Raw genomic sequence first — 21962 nt, forward strand, 5'->3', positions numbered from 1 at the left:
AAGACAAACCTCTTATTTGTTAAGGCTGCAGTCTTGACTGTGTTCTTTTTTTTTGTTTCATTTTTTTGAGACAGAATCTTGCTCTGTCGTCCAGGAGGGAGTGCAGTGGCGCAATCTCGGCTCACTGCAACCTCCACCTCCCAGGTTCAAGCGATTCTCCTTCCTCAGCCTCCTGAGTAGCTGGGATTACAGGCATGCACCACCATGCCTGGCTAATTTTTATATTTTTAGTAGAGACAGGGTTTCTGCATGTTGGCCAGGCTGGTCTCAAACTCCTGACCTCAGGTAAACTGCCAATCTTGGCCTCCCAAAGTGCTGGGATTACACACATGAGCCACCATACCCTGCCAGTTGTGGCTGTCTTCTGAGACACCATGTGGGTCTTACAATCTTGTACCCCTTTGTCATGATTCTGTATCATGGAACTCTGGGCTGATTCTGCCCAGACTAGGGGAACTTGACAATTTTCTGGGGGATGTCATCCTATGACTGATTTTACTTCTTCATGAGGGTTTAAAGTTTCTTTTAATTTCTTCCAGAGTCACTTTCACTCCTTTAGAATTACTCTTCCTCAGCCTCTCTCAAGGTTATGCAGTAGCAGATTCCTCACCCGTAGCTTTATTCTATATGAGGGATCTTTCCAGTGAGCATGAAAAAGGCATGAGTATATGTTTTATGATTGTTTAGCTTCTTATTTGAAATCAGAGAAGATCGCAATTGAGGAGTCAGAGGGCATACTTTTAAAACGTGCTGAATGGCTCAGGCTGGTGAAGAAGGCTGGAAATGAAGACAAATCTTATGGAGCCCCCAGAGCCATACTTGACCCTCAGCCACTTCAATTTCAACTGGCTTCTCATTTTCTTTTTTTCTGCTTCATGACGTTTGTAAAGAGAAAGGAGTTGACCATAGACTGACTGCATAATCTGTGGGACCCAGTGCAAAATGCGAATGCAGAGCCCTTATTAAAATATATGCAGAATTGGCCGGGCGCGGTGGCTCACACTTGTAATCCCAGCACTTTGGGAGGCCGAGGTGGGCGGATCATGAGGTCAGGAGATTGAGACCACGGTGAAACCCTGTCTCTACTAAAAATACAAAAAATTAGCGGGCGTGGTGGCGGGCACCTGTAGTCCCAGCTACTTGGAGAGGCTGAGGCAGGAGAATGGCGTGAACCCGGGAGGCGGAGCTTGCAGTGAGCCAAGATTGCGCCACTGCACTCCAGCCTGGGCGACAGAGTGAGACTCTGTCTCAAAAAAAAAAAAAAAAAAAGAAAAAAAATATATAAAATTTAAGACAGCAACAGCAGAACCTTAAACCAAGTTGTGGGGGCATTTCTGAGCACAGGGTCTTGTGTGACCATTGATGAAGCCAGCCCTGGGTAAAAAACATAACCTGTGACCATGTGTACCCTTGACTTCTGGACCAAAGACTTAGGGTAAATTTCCTTTTACTAATTTGTGTGTGACAGTCAACCAGACCTTTCTGCTGCTCCGTTTCGCTTGCCTTAACCTTGGTAAACTAGCAGAATTTGCTGCTGTTTTGGTTACTGCCCTTAAAATGCGGCGTAAATCTTTTATTTTTTTGACAAGGTCACGCTCTGTCACACATGCTGGAGTGCAGTGGTGTGATCAGGGCTACTGCAGCCTCAACCTCCTGGGCTCAGTCTAAAGGGTCTTTAGGGAAGAATATCCATCTATAGAATTGTAACTAGTCTCCAAACCAACACTGTCAGCTGGAAACAGTTCCTCAGGAACTAGCAATGCAAAAGATACAAGTCTTAAGACAAAGATCTTATCTAAGTAAAGGAATGTAAAGGGATTTTAAGTTTACTTTTGAGCTGAGTTCACCAGGGAGCAAATCAAGACCAAGACTGAATAACTGATTTTTATAAATGCAGCCTGTGACCTAGATATGCCTCTGAGCTGTGTCTTGGAGGCAGTGTACAATGTGCTGTACAAATCCACACAGCTGGAGCAGGATTCTTATCTTAAAATTCTAAAGCAATTAATGCATAGGCTTAATGTCCTTCCTCTAACAAAGCATCTAAGAAATGCCACAAGTCAAGGGAAGAGGGAGGAACCATCAAGGTGACGTGAATGGCGAATGGTGAGTATTGTCTTGCTCTCAGAGTGTCCAGGAGAGAGGCTGCATCTGGTCTTTTTCAGTTTCCTGAAGTTGAATAGTAAAAACACAAATACAAAACTGCTGAAACACAGGCTGACTCGATTGTTAACAGCTCTAGGAATTTCAGGAGGTGCAGGTGGGAAACAATGTCTTACTGTGTTTTACAAATGATAAAATTAATTCCAAAGGGTGCCTGTGATAGTACAACTTGATTTTGTTATCACACTCACAAGTGAGGTTTGTTGTAACTTATTTTTTAAAGCAGTCCACATAAAATATGTATGTTCTTTATCTTTCTAATTTCAAAATAATTTCAGAAAAATCTTTTTAAGTTTTATTGAAGTTCCGGGGCACATGTGCGGGATGTGCAGGTTTGTTACCTAGGTAAATGTGTGCCATGGTGGTTTGCTGCACAGATCAGCCCATCCCCTAGGTATTAAGCCCAGCATGCATTAGCTATCTTTCCCGATGTTCTCCCTCCCCCCACCCCACAGGCCCTAGTGTGTGTCGTTCCCATCTCTGTGTCCATGTGTTCTCATTGTTCATCTCCCACTTATAAGTGAGAACATGTGGTGTTTGGTTTTCTGTTCCTGTGTTAATTTGCTGAGGATAACAGCTTCTAGCTCCATCCATGTCCCTGCAAAGGACATGATATTTTTCCTTTTTATGGCTGCATAGTATTCCATGATGTATATGTACCACACTTTCTTTATCCAGCTTATCAGCTGGTGGGAATGTAAATTTGTTCAATCATTGTGGAGGCAGTGTGGCAATTCCTCAAACAGTTAGAATTAGAAATACCATTTGTCACAGCAATCCCATTGCTGGGAATATACCAAAAGGAATAAAAATCATTCTGTTATAAAGAGACATGCATGCATATGTTCATTGTAGCACTGTTCACAATAGCAGAGATAGGAAATCAACCCAAATGCCCATCAATGATAGACTGAATAAAGAAACAGTTTTATAGAAAGAAAAGAAGATACATGGAGCTGGCTCTACCTTTTTATAAGTTACTGAAATAGAACTTTGATTTTATTTTTGTCATTGCACAAATTGGAAGGATAAAAAGAATGGCATAATATTAAGTTTGGTTGGGAGAAGAAAGACCAGGGGCCCATCTGAAATATTCTTTTGATTACATTGCATTATTCCATATTCCAGAATGAGAAATGTGGAAAGGAAGACCAAAGACATTCATCAAGGAGTTGGTTGGAGGGGCTCAGAATTGAGAATTCTCAACAAGCAAAGGCAGTTCTCAGAAATGAAGCTTCTTCCAAGTACAGAAATGCCTCCACTCTTTTTGTCTTTACCTCTAATGTGGTTTCTTTCCTTGGTGGAGCCTCATCAGTATTATTGGTTACATGAAAAAAATGAACTTTTGCAGTGTTTTAACTGACTAACAGTATATTGTGGCTCCAGATACTCCAATAGCTAAAATATGTAGCAGTCCCCCTGTTAATGAGGATGGTGAGGCTGAAGCCACTCTGGCCAACGTTGGCAGTTTCTTTGCAGTTTCAATTCATATGTTTTAATCTCTGGAGTTTAGAGACAGTCCCTATTATTTCAGCAAATAAAGTCTGCAGTCATTGGTAACCAGTAAAAACCTTGCTGAGACAGCAAAGGGAACATTCTAGGAAGAAGAGGGATGTAAAATACTGGAATATTTCTTAAAAATGGTGTGAGGCATTATTATTACCCATTTTAGTCTTGAAATGTGCTATGGATTGTGCTAGATGACAGTAGTTATTTTATCCTATTATGTCTGTGGTGTTATTCTCTAGATTTAAATCTAGATCTAAATGAAATTTTGCTTTAAAGAGTGAAGTAGAGATCAAGCATTATTTCATAGTAGTTAGTTTTTATGCTAGCAGCAGCTGCTTTGTTCAGTCCTGCGTGGTTAAATTGTTATGGCCTTCAAATTGCAACTTTTGTTATTAATGCCTGGGTCCACTAGATCTCCTTGTTTTGTTGTTTTAACTGCAGTAATTGTCAATGAATCAAGGGAGAGCTTTCTTGTTCCCAAAACCCACTACTATTAAAGGTTTCTATTTTCTCATAAATTTTATCCTCTTTCCTTCTTTTTTGTGATGGATCTCGCCCAGGCTGGAATGCAGTGGCATGATCTTGGCTCACTGTAACCTCCACCTTCCAGGTTCAAGCAATTGTCCTTCCTCAGTCTCCTGAGTAGCTGGGACTACAGGTGCCCACCACCACGCCCAGCTGATTTTTGTATTTTTTTTTTGGTATAGACGGGGTTTCACCATGTTGGCTAGGCTGGTCTCAAACTCCTGACCGCAGGTGATCCTCCCACCTCGGCCTCCTAAAGTGCTGGGATTAGAGACGTGAGCCACTGTGCCTGGCCAATTTTATCCTCTTTCTAATCAGCAAAACTACTGTGGTCAGTAAACCCCAGAACATTGGCTTCCTCCTGGAAGGGGGATTGACAAAAGGCATGATGAAACTTTCTGGGGTAATGATAATATTCTATATCTTTACAGGGGTTTTGGTTACACAGGCCTATACAAGGGTAGGCCTTTATATTTACCTAGAGAGTTGCCATCTCTGATGTCCTTTCATCTTTCATGAAGATCCAGGTTTTAGTCTGGTATCATTTGCCCTTGGGCTGAATAAAGTTTTGAAGAATTTCTTGTAGAGTGGCTCTACTGGTGATAAATTCTCTTAATACTTTTGTAACAGAAGAAAATGTCCTTATGTTGTCTTCATAGGTGAAGAATATTTTTACTCAACATACAATTCTTACTGGAGAGAGTTTTTCTGTCAGTATTTAAAATACAATGTTCCTTATCCTATTCAATATAGTACTGGAAGACCTAGCCAGAGCAATCAGGCAAGAGAAAGAAAGAAAGGCACCCAAACAGGAAAAGAGGGAGTCAAATTATCTCTCTTCACTGACGATATGATGCTATACCTAGAAAACCCTAAAGATTCTGCTGAAATCTCCTAGACCTAATACACGACTTCAGCAAAGTCTCGGGATACAAAATCAATGTACAAAAATCAGTAGCATTTTTATACACCAACAATGTTCAGGCTAAGAAACAAATCAAGAATTCAATCCCAGTTGAGCATGGTGGCTCCTGCCTGTAATTCCAGAACTCTGGGAAGTTGAGGTAGTAGGATTGCTTGAGGCTAGGAGTTTGAGACCAGCTTGGGCAGCATAGGGAGACCTTGTCTCTATGAAAAATAAAAATTATTAGCCTGGCATGGTGGTACATGCCTGTTGTCCCAGCTATTTGGGAGTCTGAGGTAGGAGGATTGCTTGGGTCCAGGATTTCGGGTTATGGTGAGCTATGATTGCACCACTGAGCTCTAGGCTGGGTCACAGAGTGAAACCCTGTCTCAAAAACAAACAAAAAAGAATTCAATCCCATTTACAGCAGTCACCACAACAAAATATTTTCTTACATGAAAGATCTCTACAAGAAGAACTATAAAACACTGCTGAAAGAAATCACAGACAACACGAATGAAAAAACATTCAATGCTCATAAACTGGAAGAATCAATAACGTGAAAATGTTCATAGTGCCCAAAGCAATCTACAGATTCAATGCTGTTCCTGTTAAATTACCACTGTCATTTTTCTTTTCTTTTTTTTTTTTTTTTGAGACAGAGTCTTGCTCTGTTGCCCAGGTTGGAGTGCAGTGGCACAATCTCAGCTCACTGCAACCTCCGCCTCCCAGGTTTAAGCGATTCTCCTGTCTCAGCCTCCCGAGTAGCTGGAATTACAGGCGCCGCCACCACACCTGGCTACTTTTTTGTATTTTTAGTATTTTTAGTAGAGACAGGGTTTCACCATGTTCCTCAGGCTGGTCTCAAACTCCTGAGCTCAGGCAATCCACCCGCCTTAGCATCCCAAAGTGCTAGGGTTACAGGCGTGAGCCACCACGCCCAGCCTGTTGTTGTTTTTTGAGGCAGAGTCTCACTCTGTCACCCAGGCTGGAGAGCAGTGGTGCGACCTTGGCTTACTGCAACCTCCACCTCCAGGGTTCAAGCAATTCTCCTGCCTCAGTCTCCTGAGTAGCTGGGTTAACATGCACACACCACGATGTCCAGCTAATTTTTGTATTTTTAGTAGAGATGGGTTTTCATCTTGTTGGCCAAGCTGGTCTTGAACTCTTGACCTCAAGTGATCTGCCTGCCTCAGCCTCCCAAAGTGCTGGGATTACAAGAGTGAGCCACTGCACCTGGCATCACTATCATTTTTCACAGAATTAAAAAAAATTCTAAAATTCATATGGAACCAGGAAAGAGCCCAAATAGCCAAGTCAATCCTAAGCAAAAAGAATAAAGCCAGAGGCATCACATTACTCAACTTCAAACTGTATCACAAGGCTACAGTAACCAAAACATCATGGTACTGGTTCAAAAATAGACACATAGACCAATGAGACAGAATAAAACCCCTGAAATAAAGATATACACCTAAAACCAACTAGTCTTCTACAAAGTTGACACAAATAAACTATGGTGAAAAAATACCCTATTCAATAAATGTTGTAGGGAAAACTGGCTAGCCATATGCAGAAGAATGAAACTGGACTCCCACCTTTCGCCACATACAAAAATTAACTCAAGATGGATTAAAGACTTAAGGGTAAGATCTCAAACTATAAAAGTCCTATAGGTAAACCTGGGAAAATACTTTTCTGGACACTGGCCTAGGCAAAGAAATTATGACTAAACCCTCAAAAGCAAATGCAATAAAAACAAAAATGGACAATTGGGACCAAATTAAACTACAAAGCTGCTGCATATCAAAAGGAACTATTAACAGAGTAAATAGACAACCTATAGAATGGAAAAAAAATGTTTGCAAACTATGCATCCAACAACTAATATTCAGAATCTATAAGAAACTTAACAAGAAAACACAAATGACCTCATTAAAAAGTCGGCAAAGGACATGCATAAACACTTCTCAAAGGAAGACATACAAGTGGCCAAAAACATATGTAAAATATTCAACATACTAATCATCAGAGAAATGCAAATCAAAACCACAATGAGATACCCTCTTATACCAGGCAGAATGGCTATTATTAAAAAGTTAGGAAATAACAGATGTTGGCAAGATAGATGAGAAAATGGAATGCTTATACACTGTTGGTGGGAATGCAAATTAGTTCAGCCACTGTGGAAAGCAGTTTGAAAATAGCTCAAAGAACTAAATATGGAATTATCATTTGACAAGCAATCCTATTACTTGGTATATTCGCAAAGGAAAATAAATTGTTCTACCAAAAAGATACCTGTACTTGTATGTTTATTGCAGCACTATTCACAATAGCAAAGACATGGAATCAACCCAGGTGCCCATCAGTGATGGACTGGATAAAAAACATGTGGTACTTATATACCACGGAATGCTACATAGCCATAAAGAAGAATGAAATCACGTCCTTTGCAGCAACATGGATGTAGCTAGAGGCCATTATCTTAAGTGAATTAACACAGAAACAGAAAACCAACTACTACTGCATGTTCTCATTTATAAATGGGAGCTAAACATTGGGTATATATGGACATAAAGAAGAGAACAATAAACACTGGGGATTTCAATATTGGGGAAGCAGTGGGGGACAGATTGAAAAACTGCCTATCAGGTACAATGTTCACTCTTTGGTCGATGGGATCATTTGAAGCCCCAACCTCAGCATCATGAGATATACCCATGTAACAAACCTGCACACATACCCCAAGAATCTAAAATTTAAAAAAGGAATTATATTTAACGTGTATTTAGAACCCTAACATATAAAATACCTAAAAGTGGTACTTTGTAGTTCAAATGTATTTTATCATTTTAATTGTGAAACATTTTTCTGTTATAAATGGGATCAATGGAAATAATAAAGCTCTTCTGATAAGCTGAAAATTTGCAACCAAAAAAAGAAATAAAAACTATAGTTTCTCGTATTGTTATAATTTCTGTTGATAAATTTTGAATCTGTGTTTTCCTGTATGTGACATGTCATTTTCTTTTGACTGCTTTCAAGAATTTCCTTTAACTCTAGTTATTAGCAGTTTGACGATGATGGGCCTAGGTATGGTTTCTTTGCCCATATCCTGCTTGGCTTTTACTGAGCTTCCTGAAATGAAAATTTATGTTTTTAAAATCTAATTTAAGAAGTCTTGGGGCACTGTTGCTTCAATAAGTTGTATACCTCATCCTGACTTACCACTCTTTCTTGAATTGTATTCATGTCTGTCGGACATTTAATATTGCCCTCAGGTCCTTGAACTGTTCACTTTAAAAAATCTTTTTTTCTCATGTTCTATATATCTATATTGATTTGTCTTCAAGCTGCTGATTCTTTTCTCCTTCATTTCCACTCTGTTATTAAGCCAGTACAATAAACTTTTTTTTTTTTTGAGACGGGGTTTTACTCTGTTGTCCAGGCTGGAGTGCAGTAGCACGATCGAAGCTCACTGTAGCCTGTACCTCCTGGGCTCAAGAGATCCTCATGCCTCAGCCTCCATAGTAGCTGGGACTACAGGTACATGCCACTATGCCTGGCTAATGTTTTAACATTTTTTATAGAGATGAGGTCTCACCATCTTGCATACGTTGGTCTCAAACTCCTGGACTCAACAGATCCTCCCTTCTTGGCCTCCTAAAGTGCTGGGATTATAGGCATGAGCCACCTTGCCTGGCCCAATTAAGTTATTTATTTATGTTTTGAGATGGGAGTCTTGTTTTGTCATCCAGGCTGGAGTACAGTGGCACGATCTTGGCTCACTGCAACCTTCGCATCCCAGGTTCAAGCAATTCTCCTGCCTCAGCCTCCAGAGTAGCTGGGACTACAGGTGTCCGCCACCATGCCCAGCTAATTTTGTATTTTTAGTAGAAACGGGCTTTTGCCATGTTGGACAGGCTGGTCTCTAACCCCTGACCTCAAGTGATCCACCTGTTTTGCCCTCCCAAAGTGCTGGGATTACAGGGGTGAACCATCGTATCCCACCCCAATAAACTTTTAACTTCAGAAATTGTTTTGGTTTTAGAATTTCCATTTGGTATTTTTTATTATTTATATTTCTCTGTTGAAATTTTCTATAATTTTGAGCATGTATTCCTTTGCTTTCTTGAGCATAATTATGACAGCTGTTTTAAAATTCTTGTCTGCTAATTACAACATTCAGATCATCTCACCAATGGTCTTGGTTGGTTGTATTTTCTTGTAAGAATGAGTTATATATTTCTTCTTGCATGTTGATTAATTCTAGATTTTCTTCTAGGCATTGGGAAAATTATTTTGTAGAAACTCTCAAGTCTGCTATATTTCTATTAGAGTTTTATAAGACAATTTACTTGCTTGGACTCAAAACTCTTTTTTTGGTAGTAGTTCAAATCATATTTCAATTGTTTTAGCTTAGTTGCCCTGCTGTGAATGTTTCCTGCCTGCATTCATCAGGCAGCTGAAATTTTGCAGAGATTCAGGATATAACATGGTGCTCTCACTCTCTCATTCTTTCTGAGATGTGACCCCTCTCTTTGTAGTACCTATGATTGTTGTGAATTCTGTATTGTTTTTTGTCTGGCCAGAAATATGTCAGAAATGTGTGGCTTTTTATGTCAAAGTTTTAGTCACTTCACCTGGCATCACCTTTATGCTGGTCTCATTAAAAGTCATAAAAATTGTAAACACGTCCTGTCTGGTGCTGGTTTTTTCTTCCAATTTTTTGTCTTCCCTCCAGAATTTGCCTGCTTATTTACACTCTCCGGTGCCTTCATGTCTTTATTTTATTTTGCTCACGGTTAATAGCTGATATCTGCAGGAAGATCAGGCTTCATAGTTAGGAGTGGAGTTGGCAGGACTTTCTGGGCTGGTTTAGGGACTTTTGCAAAAGACCCCTGTGACTCAGGGTTTTGAGTTCTTAACCAATTGAGTGAAGGATTCAAAATTAACCACGCCAAGGGAGGATTGAAAAAAGAACCACTCTCAGTGGACAAAAAGAAAGAAAGGGGAGGGGGTAACACAGGGATATAAGCCCTAGCCACCCGAGCCAGCAACAGCAACCCTTCCGGGTCCTCTTCCACCACGTGGAAGCTTTCCTTTCGCTTTGTTCAATAAACTGCGCCGCTGCTCACTCCTCACTCTCCTGGTCCGTGGACTCTGTCACCCAGGCTGGAGTGCAGTGGCGCGATCTCGGCTCACTGCAAGCTCCACCTCCCGGGTTCACGCCATTCTCCTGCCTCAGCCTCCCGAGTAGCTGGGACTACAGGCGCCCATCACCACGCCTGGCTAATTTTTGTGTGTGTGTGTGTGTGTTTTTTTTTTTTAGTAGAGACAGGGTTTCACTGTGTTAACCAGGATGGTCTCCATCTTCTGACCTCGTGATCCGTGAACTCTTGTTGAGCTGTAACACTCACCGCGAAGGTCCCCAGCTTCATTCTTCGAAGTTAGCGAGACCACGAACCCACTGGCAGGAAACAGTCCTGACTCAGTAGGAGATTACTTAGCTGTATTGGATATGAGTACTAGTTTTATTTTGATAAAAGTATGGTAATCATGATGCTTTCAGAGTTTAGGGCATTTAAGATCTTAATCTAGCTGTGGGTACACTGCAGGTATACAATAAATGTTTGTTGAATGGGTAAATGAATTAAGCAACTTATCTAATTACTTTTTCACGGAAATAGAAGGTGGTTTGACCTAATTAGATGAATTGACTGACTTTTGCTATCCTGGTGACCCAGTTTACAGGCTTGCAGAGAGCAAATGGTGATTTCTGTTTGCTTGCATAGTTTTTGCTTGGTGGACCCTTGCCTCACTTAAACTAACATTTCTTGTGAGTGCCGGACATGGTTTCTCAGCAGCACAAATCAATAAACTAGAAAGAAATATACCCTGAGTTTTGGAACAATAAGATAAACACTGTTTGTCATTGTTCCAAAGAAACAGACTTCAATTATGAAGCAGGTCACTTGGGTAAATAAGATTGCTTTAGCTTCTAGTAAAATAATCGAACAAGTGCTTTGTAGAAAAAACCACTCTCATTTAAGTGTTGTAACGGACATGAAATATGAACAATAAACAGTCTATAATTATGAGAAACTAATTTGATGGTTTTTTCCAAAAATAATTCAATTACTGAAGTCATAGTCAAAAGAAATAGAACAGATGTTTGATCCAATGTCTCATAAAATATTTTACTTAGCTACATACAAATGAATTAAAATTGACTTTATGGATGCCAATTCAGGAGCAGAAATGCTATATAATAGAATCTCAAATTACTCAGGAGATTTATTTTGGAACAGTACTGTGTAATTTGGAGTGGAGAAAGTTTATGGAAAATTGGAGAAAGGGATTAGTGACAAAGAATTGAAAACCGTATGTTGCTTATGGGGATATTTAAAATTTAGGAATTTAATGTTTTAAAAATATTTACTCAATAGAGTATTTACTCAGTATGGTATATGACTTAATGAACATGGGTAGAGACAGAGACCAAAGAAGAGGTATGGGAGCTATAGTAGTTTAAAAATATGTCCAAAAATTATCTGATAGTCTTGCTTATCAAAAGATAAAGTCTGCTAGACTGGAGAGCAGTGGTGCGATTTTGGCTCACTGCAGCCTCTGCCTCCCAGGTTCAAGTGATTTTCCCACCTCAGCCTCCTGAGTAGTTGGGACTCCAGGTGCGTACCACCACGGCCAGCTAATTTTTTTGTATTTGTAGTAGAGGCAGGGTTTCACTGTGTTGGCCAGGCTGGTCTCCAACTCCTGACCTCAGATGATCTGCCTGTCTTGGCCTCCCAGAGTGCTGGGATTACATGCGTGAGCCACCTCACCCAGCCTCAAAAGATAACACCTAATCCCTTTGCTGCCTTCCCTGAATGTGAATGGACTTTGTGACTCACTTCTAAATAAGAAAATGTGGCAGAAATCGCAAGCCATTTGTGAGTCCAGGTCCTAAGAGACATTGCTGCCTCTGCCTGCTCTTGCTTGGATTCCCTTCCCTGAGGGAAGCCGGCCACTATGGCATCAGGACACTGAAGAAACCCTACAGGGAGGTCGGTGAGTGAGGAGCTGAAGCCTCCTGCCACAGCTGGCCCCAACAGACTAGCCATGTGAGTGGGCCTGCATCAAGTCACATCTTCAGAGGACTTTGGATGACTGCGGTCCTGGCTGGTAACCTGACTAAAACCTCAGGAGAGACCTTGGGCTAGAACCACCCAGCTCAGACACTGTCAAATTCCTGACCCACAAAAACTGTGAGGTTATAAAGGCTTATTACTGTTTTAAACAACCAAGTTTTGAGGTAATTTTGTGTGCGTGTGTGTGTGTGTTTGAGACAGGATCTTGCTCTGTCACCCAGGCTGGAGTGCAGTGGCCTCATTTTGGCTCACTGCAGCCTGCACCTCCCGAGCTCAAGTGATCCTCCCACCTCAGCATCCTGAATAGCTGGGACTACAGACATACGCCATCATACCCGACTAATTAAAAAAATTTTTTTTTATTATTGTACTTTAAGTTTTAGGGTACATGTGAACAATGTGCAGGTTTGTTGCATATGTATCCATGTGCCATGGTGGTGTGCTGCACCCATTAACTCGTCATTTAGCATTAGGTGTATCTCCTAATGCTATCCCCCCCCTCCCCCCACCCCACAACAGTCCCTGGAGTGTGATGTTCCCCTTCCCGTGTCCATGTGTTCTCATTGTTCAATTCCCACCTATGAGTGAGAACATGTGGTGTTTGGTTTTTTGTCCTTGCAATAGTTTACTGAGAATGATGATTTCCAGTTTCATCCATGTCCCTACAAAGGACATGAACTCATCATTTTTTATGGCTGCATAGTATTCCATGGTGTATATGTGCCACATTTTCTTAATCCAGTCTATCGTTGTTGGACATTTGGGTTGGTTCCAAGTCTTTGCTATTGTGAATAGTGCCACAATAAACATATGTATGCATGTGTCTTTATAGCAGCATGATTTATAGTCCTTTGGGTATATACCCAGTAATGGGATTGCTGGGTCAAATGGTATTTCTAGTTCTAGATCCCTGAGGAATCACCACACTGACTTCCACAATGGCTGAACTAGTTTACAGTCCCACCAACAGTGTAAAAGTGTTCCTATTTCTTCACATCCTCTCCAGCACCTGTTGTTTCCTGACTTTTTAATGATGGCCATTCTAACTAGTGTGAGATGGTATCTCATTGTGGTTTTGATTTGCATTTGTCTGATGGCCAGTGATGATGAGCATTTTTGCATGTGTCTGTTGGCTGCATAAATGTCTTCTTTTGAGAAGTGTCTGTTCATATCATTTGCCCACTTTTTGATGGGGTTGTTTATTTTTTTCTTGTTAACTTGTTTGAGTTCATTGTAGATTCTGGATATTAGCCCTTTGTCAGATAAGTAGGTTGAGAAAATTTTCTCCAATTTTGTAGGTTGCCTGTTCGCTCTGATAGTAGTTTCTTTTGCTGTGCAGAAGCTCTTTAGTTTAATTAGATCCCATTTGTCAATTTCGGCTTTTGTTGCCATTGCTTTTGGTGTCTTAGACATGAAGTCCTTGCCCATGCCTATGTCCTGAATGGTAATGCCTAGGTTTTCTTCTAGGGTTTTTATGGTTTTAGGTCTAACATGTAAGTCTTTAATCCATCTTGAATTAATTTTTGTATAAGGTGTAAGGAAGGGATCCAGTTTCAGCTTTCTACATATGGCTAGCCAGTTTTCCCAGCACCATTTATTAAATAGGGAATCCTTTCCCCATTGCTTGTTTTTGTCAGGTTTGTCAAAGATCAGATAGTTGTAGATATGTGGCATTATTTCTGAGGGCTCTGTTCTGTTCCATTGATCTATGTCCCTGTTTTGGTACCAGTACCATGCTATTTTGGTTACTGTGGCCTTGTAGTATAGTTTGAAGTCAGGTAGCGTGATGCCTCCAGCTTTGTTCTTTTGGGTTAGGATTGACTTGGCGATGCAGGCTCTTTTCTGGTTCCACATGCACTTTAAAGTAGTTTTTTCTAATTCTGTGAAGAAAGTCATTGGTAGGTTGATGGGGATGGCATTGAATCTATAATTACCTTGGGCGGTATGGCCATTTTCACCATATTGATTCTTCCAACCCATGAGCATGGAATGTTCTTCCATTTGTTTGTATCCTCTTTTATTTTATTAAGCAGTGGTTTGTAGTTCTCCTTGAAGAGGTCCTTCATGTCCCTTGTAAGTTGGATTCCTAGGTATTTTATTCTCCTTGAAGCAGTTCACTCATGATTTGGCTGTCTTGTTTGTCTGTGATTGGTGTATAAGAATGCTTGTGATTTTTGTACATTGATTTTGTATCCTGAGACTTTGCTGAAGTTACTTTTCAGCTTAAGGAGATTTTGGGCTGAGACAATGGGGTTTTCTAGATATACAATCATGTCATCTGCAAATAGGGACAATTTGACTTCCTCTTTTCCTAATTGAATACCCTTTATTTCCTTCTCCTGCCTAATTGCCCTGGCCAGAAATTCCAACACTATGTTGAATAGGAGTGGTGAGAGAGGGCATCCCTGTCTTGTGCCAGTTTTCAAAGGGAATGCTTCTAGTTTTTGCCCATGCAGTATAATATTGGCTGTGGGTTTGTCATAGATAGCTCTTATTATTTTGAGATATGTCCCATCAATACCTAATTTATTGAGAGTTTTTAGCATGAAGTGTTGTTGAATTTTGTCAAAGTCCTTTTCTGCATCTATTGAGATAATCATGTGGTTTTTGTCTTTGGTTCTGTTTATATGCTGGATTACATTTATTGATTTGCGTATGTTAAACCAGCCTTGCATCCCAGGGATGAAGCCTACTTGATCATGGTGGATAAGCTTTTTGATGTGCTGCTGGATTCGGTTTGCCAGTATTTTATTGAGGATTTTTGCATCAATGTTCATGAAGGATGTTGGTCTAAAATTCTCTTTTTTGGTTGTGTCTCTGCCCAGCTTTGGTATCAGGATGATGCTGGCCTCATAAAATGAGGTAGGGAGAATTCCCTCTTTTTCTATTGATTGGAATAGTTTCAGAAGGAATGGTACCAGTTCCTCCTTGTACCTCTGGTAGAATTTGGCTGTGAATCCATCAGGTCCTGGACTCTTTTTGGTTGGTAAGCTATTGATTATTGCCACAATTTCAGAACCTGTTATTGGTCTATTAAGAGATTCAACTTCTTCCTGGTTTAGTCTTGGGAGGGTGTATGTGTTGAGGAATTTATGCATTTGTTCTAGATTTTCTAGTTTATTTGCATAGAGGTGTTTGTCGTATTCTCTGATGGTAGTTTGTATTTCTGTGGGATCGGTGGTGATATCCCCTTTATCATTTTTTATTGCATCTATTTGATTCTTCTCTCTTTTCTTCTTTATTAGTCTTGCTAGCGGTCTACCAATTTTGTTGATCTTTTCAAAAAACCAGCTCCTGGATTCATTAATTTTTTGAAGGGTTTTTTGTTTCTCTATTTCCTTCAGTTCTGCTCTGATTTTAGTTATTTCTTGCCTTCTGCTAGCTTTTGAATGTGTTTGCTCTTGCTTTTCTAGTTCTTTTAATTGTGATGTTAGGGTGTCAATTTTGGATCTTTCCTGCTTTCTCTTGTGGGCATTTAGTGCTGTAAATTTCCCTCTACACACTGCTTTGAATGTGTCCCAGAGACTCTGGTATGTTGTGTCTTTGTTCTCGCTGGTTTCAAAGAACATCTTTATTTCTGCCTTCATTTCATTATGTACCCAGTAGTCATTCAGGAGCAGGATGTTCAGTTTCCATGTAGTTGAGCGGTTTTGAGTGAGTTTCTTAATCCTGAGTTCTAGTTTGATTGCACTGTGGTCTGAGAGACAGTTTGTTATAATTTCTGTTCTTTTACATTTGCTGAGGAGAGCTTTACTTTCAACTATGTGGTCAATTTTGGAGTAAGTGCAATGTGGTGCTGAAAAAAATGTATATTCTGTTGCTTTGGGGTGGAGAGTTCTGTAGATGTCTATTAGGTCTGCTTGGTGCAGAAGTGAGTTCAATTCCTGGGTATCCTTGTTAACTTTCTGTCTCATTGATCTGTCTAATGTTGACAGTGGGGTGTTAAAGTCTCTCATTATTATTGTGTGGGAGTCTAAGTCTCTTTGTAGATCACTAAGGACTTGCTTTATGAATCTGGGTGCTCCTGTATTGGGTGCATATTTATTTAGGATAGTTAGCTCTTCTTGTTGAATTGATCCTTTTACCATTATGTAATGGCCTTCTTTGTCTCTTTTGATCTTTGTTGGTTTAAAGTCTATTTTATCAGAGACTAGGATTGCAACCCCTGCCTTTTTTGGTTTTGCATTTGCTTAGTAGATCTTCCTCCATCCTTTCATTTTGAGCCTATGTGTGTCTCTGCACGTGAGATGAGTTTCCTGAATAGAGCACACTGTTGGGTCTTGACTCTTTATCCAATTTGCCAGTCTGTGTCTTTTAATTGGAGCATTTAGTCCATTTACATTTAAGGTTAATATTGTTATGTGTGAATCTGATCCTGTCATTATGATATTAGCTGGTTATTTTGCTCGTTAGTTGATGCAGTTTCTTCCTAGCCTCGATGGTCTTTACAATTTGGCAAGATTTTGCAGTGGCTGATACCGGTTGTTCCTTTCCATGTTTGGTGCTTCCTTCAGGAACTCTTTTAGGGCAGGCCTGGTGGTGACAAAATCACTCAGCATTTGCTTGTCTGTAAAGTATTTTATTTCTCCTTCACTTATGAAGCTTAGTTTGGCTGGACATGAAATTCTGGGTTGAAAATTCTTTTCTTTAAGGGTGTTGCATATTGGCCCCCACTCTCTTCTGGCTTGTAGAGTTTCTGCTGAGAGATCTGCTGTTAGTCTGATGGGCTTCCCTTTGTGGGTAGCCCGACCTTTCTCTCTGGCTGCTCTTAACATTTTTTCCTTCATTTCAACTTTGGTGAATCTGACAATTATGTGTCTTGGAGTTGCTCTTCTCGAGGAGTATCTTTGTGGCATTCTCTGCATTTCCTGAATCTGAATGTTGGCCTGCCTTCCTAGATTGAGGAAGTTCTCTTGGATAATATCCTGCAGAGTCTTTTCCAACTTGGTTCCATTCTCCCTGTCACTTTCAGATACACCAATCAGACGTAGATTTGGTCTTTTCACATAGTCCCATATTTCTTGGAGGCTTTGTTTGTTTCTTTTTATTCTTTTTTCTCTAGACTACCCTTCTCGCTTCATTTCATTCATTTCATCTTCCATCGGTGATACCCTTTCTTCCAGTTGATCACATCAGCTCCTGAGGCTTCTGCATTCTTCACGTAGTTCTTGAGCCTTGGCTTTCAGCTCCATCAGCTCCTTTAAGCACTTCTCTGTATTGGTTATTCTAGTTATACATTCGTCTAATTCTTTTTCAAAGTTTTTAACTTCTTTGCCTTTGGCTTGAATTTCCTCCTGTAGCTCGGAGTAGTTTGATCGTCTGAAGCCTTCTTCTCACAACTTGTCAAAGTCATTCTCCATCCAGCTTTGTTCCGTTGCTGGTGAGGAGCTGCATTCCTTTGGAGGAGGAGAGGTGCTCTGCTTTTTAGAGTTTCCAGTTTTTCTGCTCTGTTTTTCCCCCATCTTTGTGGTTTTATCAACTTTTGGTCTTTGATGATGGTGATGTACAGATGGGTTTTTGGTGTAGATGTCCTTTCTGTTTGTTAGTTTTCCTTCTAACAGACAGGACCCTCAGCTGCAGGTCTGTTGGAGTTTGCTAGAGGTCCACTCCAGACCCAGTTTGCCTGGGTGTCAGCAGTGGTGGCTGCAGAACAGCGGATTTTCGTGAACCACGAATGCTACTGCCTGATTGTTCCTCTGGAAGTTTTGTCGCAGAGGAGTACCCGGCCGTGTGAGGTGTCAGTCTGTCCCTACTGGGGGGTGCCTCCCAGTTAGGCTGCTCGGGGATCAGGGACCTACTTGAGGAGGCAGTCTATCTGTTCTCAGATCTCCAGCTGCGTGCTGGGAGAACCACTACTCTCTTCAAAGCTGTCAGACAGGGACATTTAAGTCTGCAGAGGTTACTGCTGTCTTTTTGTCTGTGCCCTGCCCCCAGAGATGGAGCCTACAGAGGCAGGCAGGCCTCCTTGAGCTGTGGTAGGCTCCATCCAGTTCGAGCTTCCTGGCTGCTTTGTTTACCTATTCAAGCCTGGGCAATGGTGGGCGCCCCTCCCCAGCCTCGCTGCCACCTTGCAGTTTAATCTCAGACTGCTGTGCTAACAATCAGCGAGACTCTGTGGGTGTAGGACCCTCCGAGCCAGATGCGGGATATAATCTCTTGGTGTGCCGTTTTTTAAGCCCGTCGGAAAAGTGCAGTATTAGGGTGGGAGTGACCCGATTTTCCAGGTGCTGTCTGTCACCCTTTTCTTTGACTAGGAAAGGGAACTCTCTGACCCCTTGCGCTTCCCAAGTGAGGCAATGCCTTGCCCTGCTTCAGCTCGTGCACGGTGCGCTGCACCCACTGTCCTGTTCCCACTCTCTGGCACTCCCTAGTGAGATGAACCTGGTACCTCAGATGGAAATGGAGAAATCACCCGTCTTCTGTGTCGCTCAGGCTGGGAGCTGTAGATTTGGCCATCTTGACTCTGCCCCCTTAAAATTTCCTTTTAGTGTCTTTTATTAGTGATGTGAGTCTCCTTATGTTGCCCAGGCTGGTCTTGAACTCCTGGGTGCAAGCTATCCTCCTGCCTCAGCCTCCCAGAGATTGGGATTACAGGCGTGAGCCACCACACCCAGCCCAAGGTAACTTCTTATGTAATAACAGGAGGTCACAAAATTCTAGTTATGCTGAATGTGAATTTTTACTTAGAAATGAGATGGGAACTTACCTAACACTAGTTATGTTTAGTTAGGTTTTTTGGCGACCTGTTTTTAGGGTTGGAGACCAGTTTCCTCAAATGAGGGTAAAGATTCTCCTGGCAGCGCTCTGGCACAGAGATCTGTGTGAGTGTGTGAGTGCCAATGGAGTTGGGGGCAGTGCTGGTAAACTTGGGAGAACTGAAGTGAGGCAGAAATCCGGTATGATTTTGAAGTTTTTATCTAAAATATTCCTATCAGTTTGAAATTTTCTGACTTAAGTGAGTTGTCATTAAAAAAGCAAATACATTTGGGAGGGTGAAATTCATCAGTCATTTGTACCTCACTGCAGATAATTTGAACAGATAATGACATTGCCCAACATGTGGCTAAAATATGGTGGAATGGGACTCTTGGGGAAGACAGGCTCGGAACAGGCAAGGGGAGATGGGTGCCTGGGAAGGGCCTTGCGGTTGATTTGGGGACCCAGACAGCAAGTTGAACATGAAGGGAACTGAGAACTCAGGGACTTTATTCCAAAAGACATGTAAAAAGAGAATAGGAGAAGAGAACAGATTTTAAAAAAATGCAACCATTGAAGTACAGAGGGAGAAAAGAAAGAAAAGAAAATGTTTGAAGCCAAAGATCATCATCTCCTATCCTGAAATTTGTCCTGGGGCCCTGTCATGGTTATATTTAGAATGCTGCTGAGATTCTTCTTGGTGCCCTTTTTGGCATATTCTCAAAAGTGTCAACTCTGATGCTTGCCTTACCGTGTGTGTATGAAGAAGAGTTCACTTCAGCTGTGATACCTGGGGCACAGTATGTGAAGTGTATCCACACGTTGGAGTTGTCACTCTGACGCAGTGAAAGTCCTAGCTGAACCTTGTGTCCTTCTGTGCCTCCTCATCTTAGCAGTGTAGTCATATTCTGTCTGGCATGGTAATCATTACTCTATGTTCCTTCTTCCTCCCAGATTGTAGGCAAACTAGTGATTGGGGCCCTGTCTCATCCAGTTTGGTGCTTCCTGGTGAATGTATGGGTATCATCTTGATATAAATATTTGTAGAATTGTGTTGACTATGGAAAACCATGTTTAGTATTTTGTTGTAGCATTGAGCCAATATGGCTTTCTTGAAAGAGCCAGGTTTTAGAACTATCCAGTATTTGTCTAAGGTATACATTTATTACATTTTAATCTTTAATGGGCATGCTTGCCTGAAGTGTACATGAGGTGAGGGTGAAGTATTGACTTTGTGGGGCCTAGTTAGGAAAACGAGATAAAATTGGAAGAAGAAAAAGAGGGCGGAATAGCCCTTACCATGACATCGCCCCTAGAAAGTGGAATTAGAATAGCTATAAAAGAGAGGAGAGAGAAAGGATATGTGAGAGACAGAGGAGGAAAGTGGAGAAAAAGATGTAGGTAATGAGTGGAAAGTGATAGAAGATGAAATATGTAAATGAAGGACAGGGTAGAGATGTTATCAGAACAGTCAATATAAAATCCAAGACTGTCCCAATTAATGGATATGCCGTTGATTTTATTTAATATTGTGTTCCTTTGGGTTTTTTGGTTACAGGGAGTTGAGATGTAAACTAGATTTAAAAAATCTTATTTTAAGGATATACATGTCTTGAACAAAGATAGAAAAGCCAAGGAACCAGGTGACTCCAGTGGCTATCACTGGCCAGACCACTCAGGTTCCCCAGTCCAAAATCTGAAGGGAGCCAGTCTGACTGGCTTTGCTAATCATGACCCTCTGATTGGACAGAGTTTTGTGGGCTGGGCCCGCTGGTTCTTGCTTGTGTCAATCCCCCATTTGGTGTTCATCCTTGTGCAAAGAAGAGCCTGGGGCAGCTTTCTTGAGTAAGCAAGGGATCATTGTACCTGCGAACAGTGCTGTGGCTAAAATGACCAATTTAATATGAATGATAAGCCGGGGTGTAGGCTCATGCCTGTACTCGTAGCTACTCAGGAGGCTGAGGCAAGAGGATTGCTTGAGCATAGGAATTTGAGACGAACTTGGGCAACATGGCGAGATCTCATTAAAAAAAAAAAAAAACCATAAAAAGGAAAAAAAATAATAATTTAAAAGGAAAAGAAAACCCTCAATCATATTTACAGACAACCCACAGGCTTTAAGGAAGATCCAAACCTGTAATATGATAACAAGGAAAGCATTTGATATACTTGATAAAAAATGTTTTACTCTTATTGCTTCTCTGTGAGAATCCTTGTATTAGTCAATTTGGGCTTCCCTAATGAAATATCGCAGACTAGGGGGCATATGAACAACAAAAATTCATTTCTCCTTCTTTTGGATGCTGAGTCTAGGAGCAAGATGCTGGCCAATTTGGTGTCTAGTGAGTCCCCCTTCCTGGTTCATGGATGGTGCCTTCTCACTGTAACCCCACAAGGGGGTGGGATGAGGGAGCTCTCTGAGGTCTCTTAGTCATGAGGTCGGAGTCTAATTGCAACCAAAGGCCCCACCTCCTATTACAGTAACCCTTATACCAAATGCTTGGGACCAGAAATGTTTCTGATTTTGGAATATTTGCATTATACATATTTACCCTTTGAGTACCCTAAATTTGAAAATCAGAAATCTCGAAATGCTCCAATGAGCATTTCCTTTGGGCATCATGTTAGCCCTCAAAAATTGCAGATTTTGGAGCATTTCAGATTTCAGATTTTCAGATTTAGATGCCTTGGCCTGTTCCATCACACTGGGGGGTTAGAATTTCACCTATGAATTTTGGGGGAGGCATGCAAACCTTCTGTCTATAGCACCTCTATATTATTTTATAAATTCACCTTTGATTTGTTTCAGATTTTTCTCAGTGCTTTAAATCTTGCACCATATGCTCTGGGTGATTTTTCAACTTTTAAATGGGCCCTCTTCTTTTGAAAATAAATGGGAAATAGATTCTTGGAAATAAAACATCGAGTCTTTTCTGACTTCTTGGGTGGGTGAGCAGAAACAGAAGATTCCATACCTGACATCTGCTTCCTTTAATACCCTTCAGGGTCTTTGC

This window comes from Symphalangus syndactylus, chromosome 4 (genome assembly GCF_028878055.3).
Source record: "Symphalangus syndactylus isolate Jambi chromosome 4, NHGRI_mSymSyn1-v2.1_pri, whole genome shotgun sequence".
Lineage (NCBI taxonomy): Eukaryota > Metazoa > Chordata > Mammalia > Primates > Hylobatidae > Symphalangus > Symphalangus syndactylus.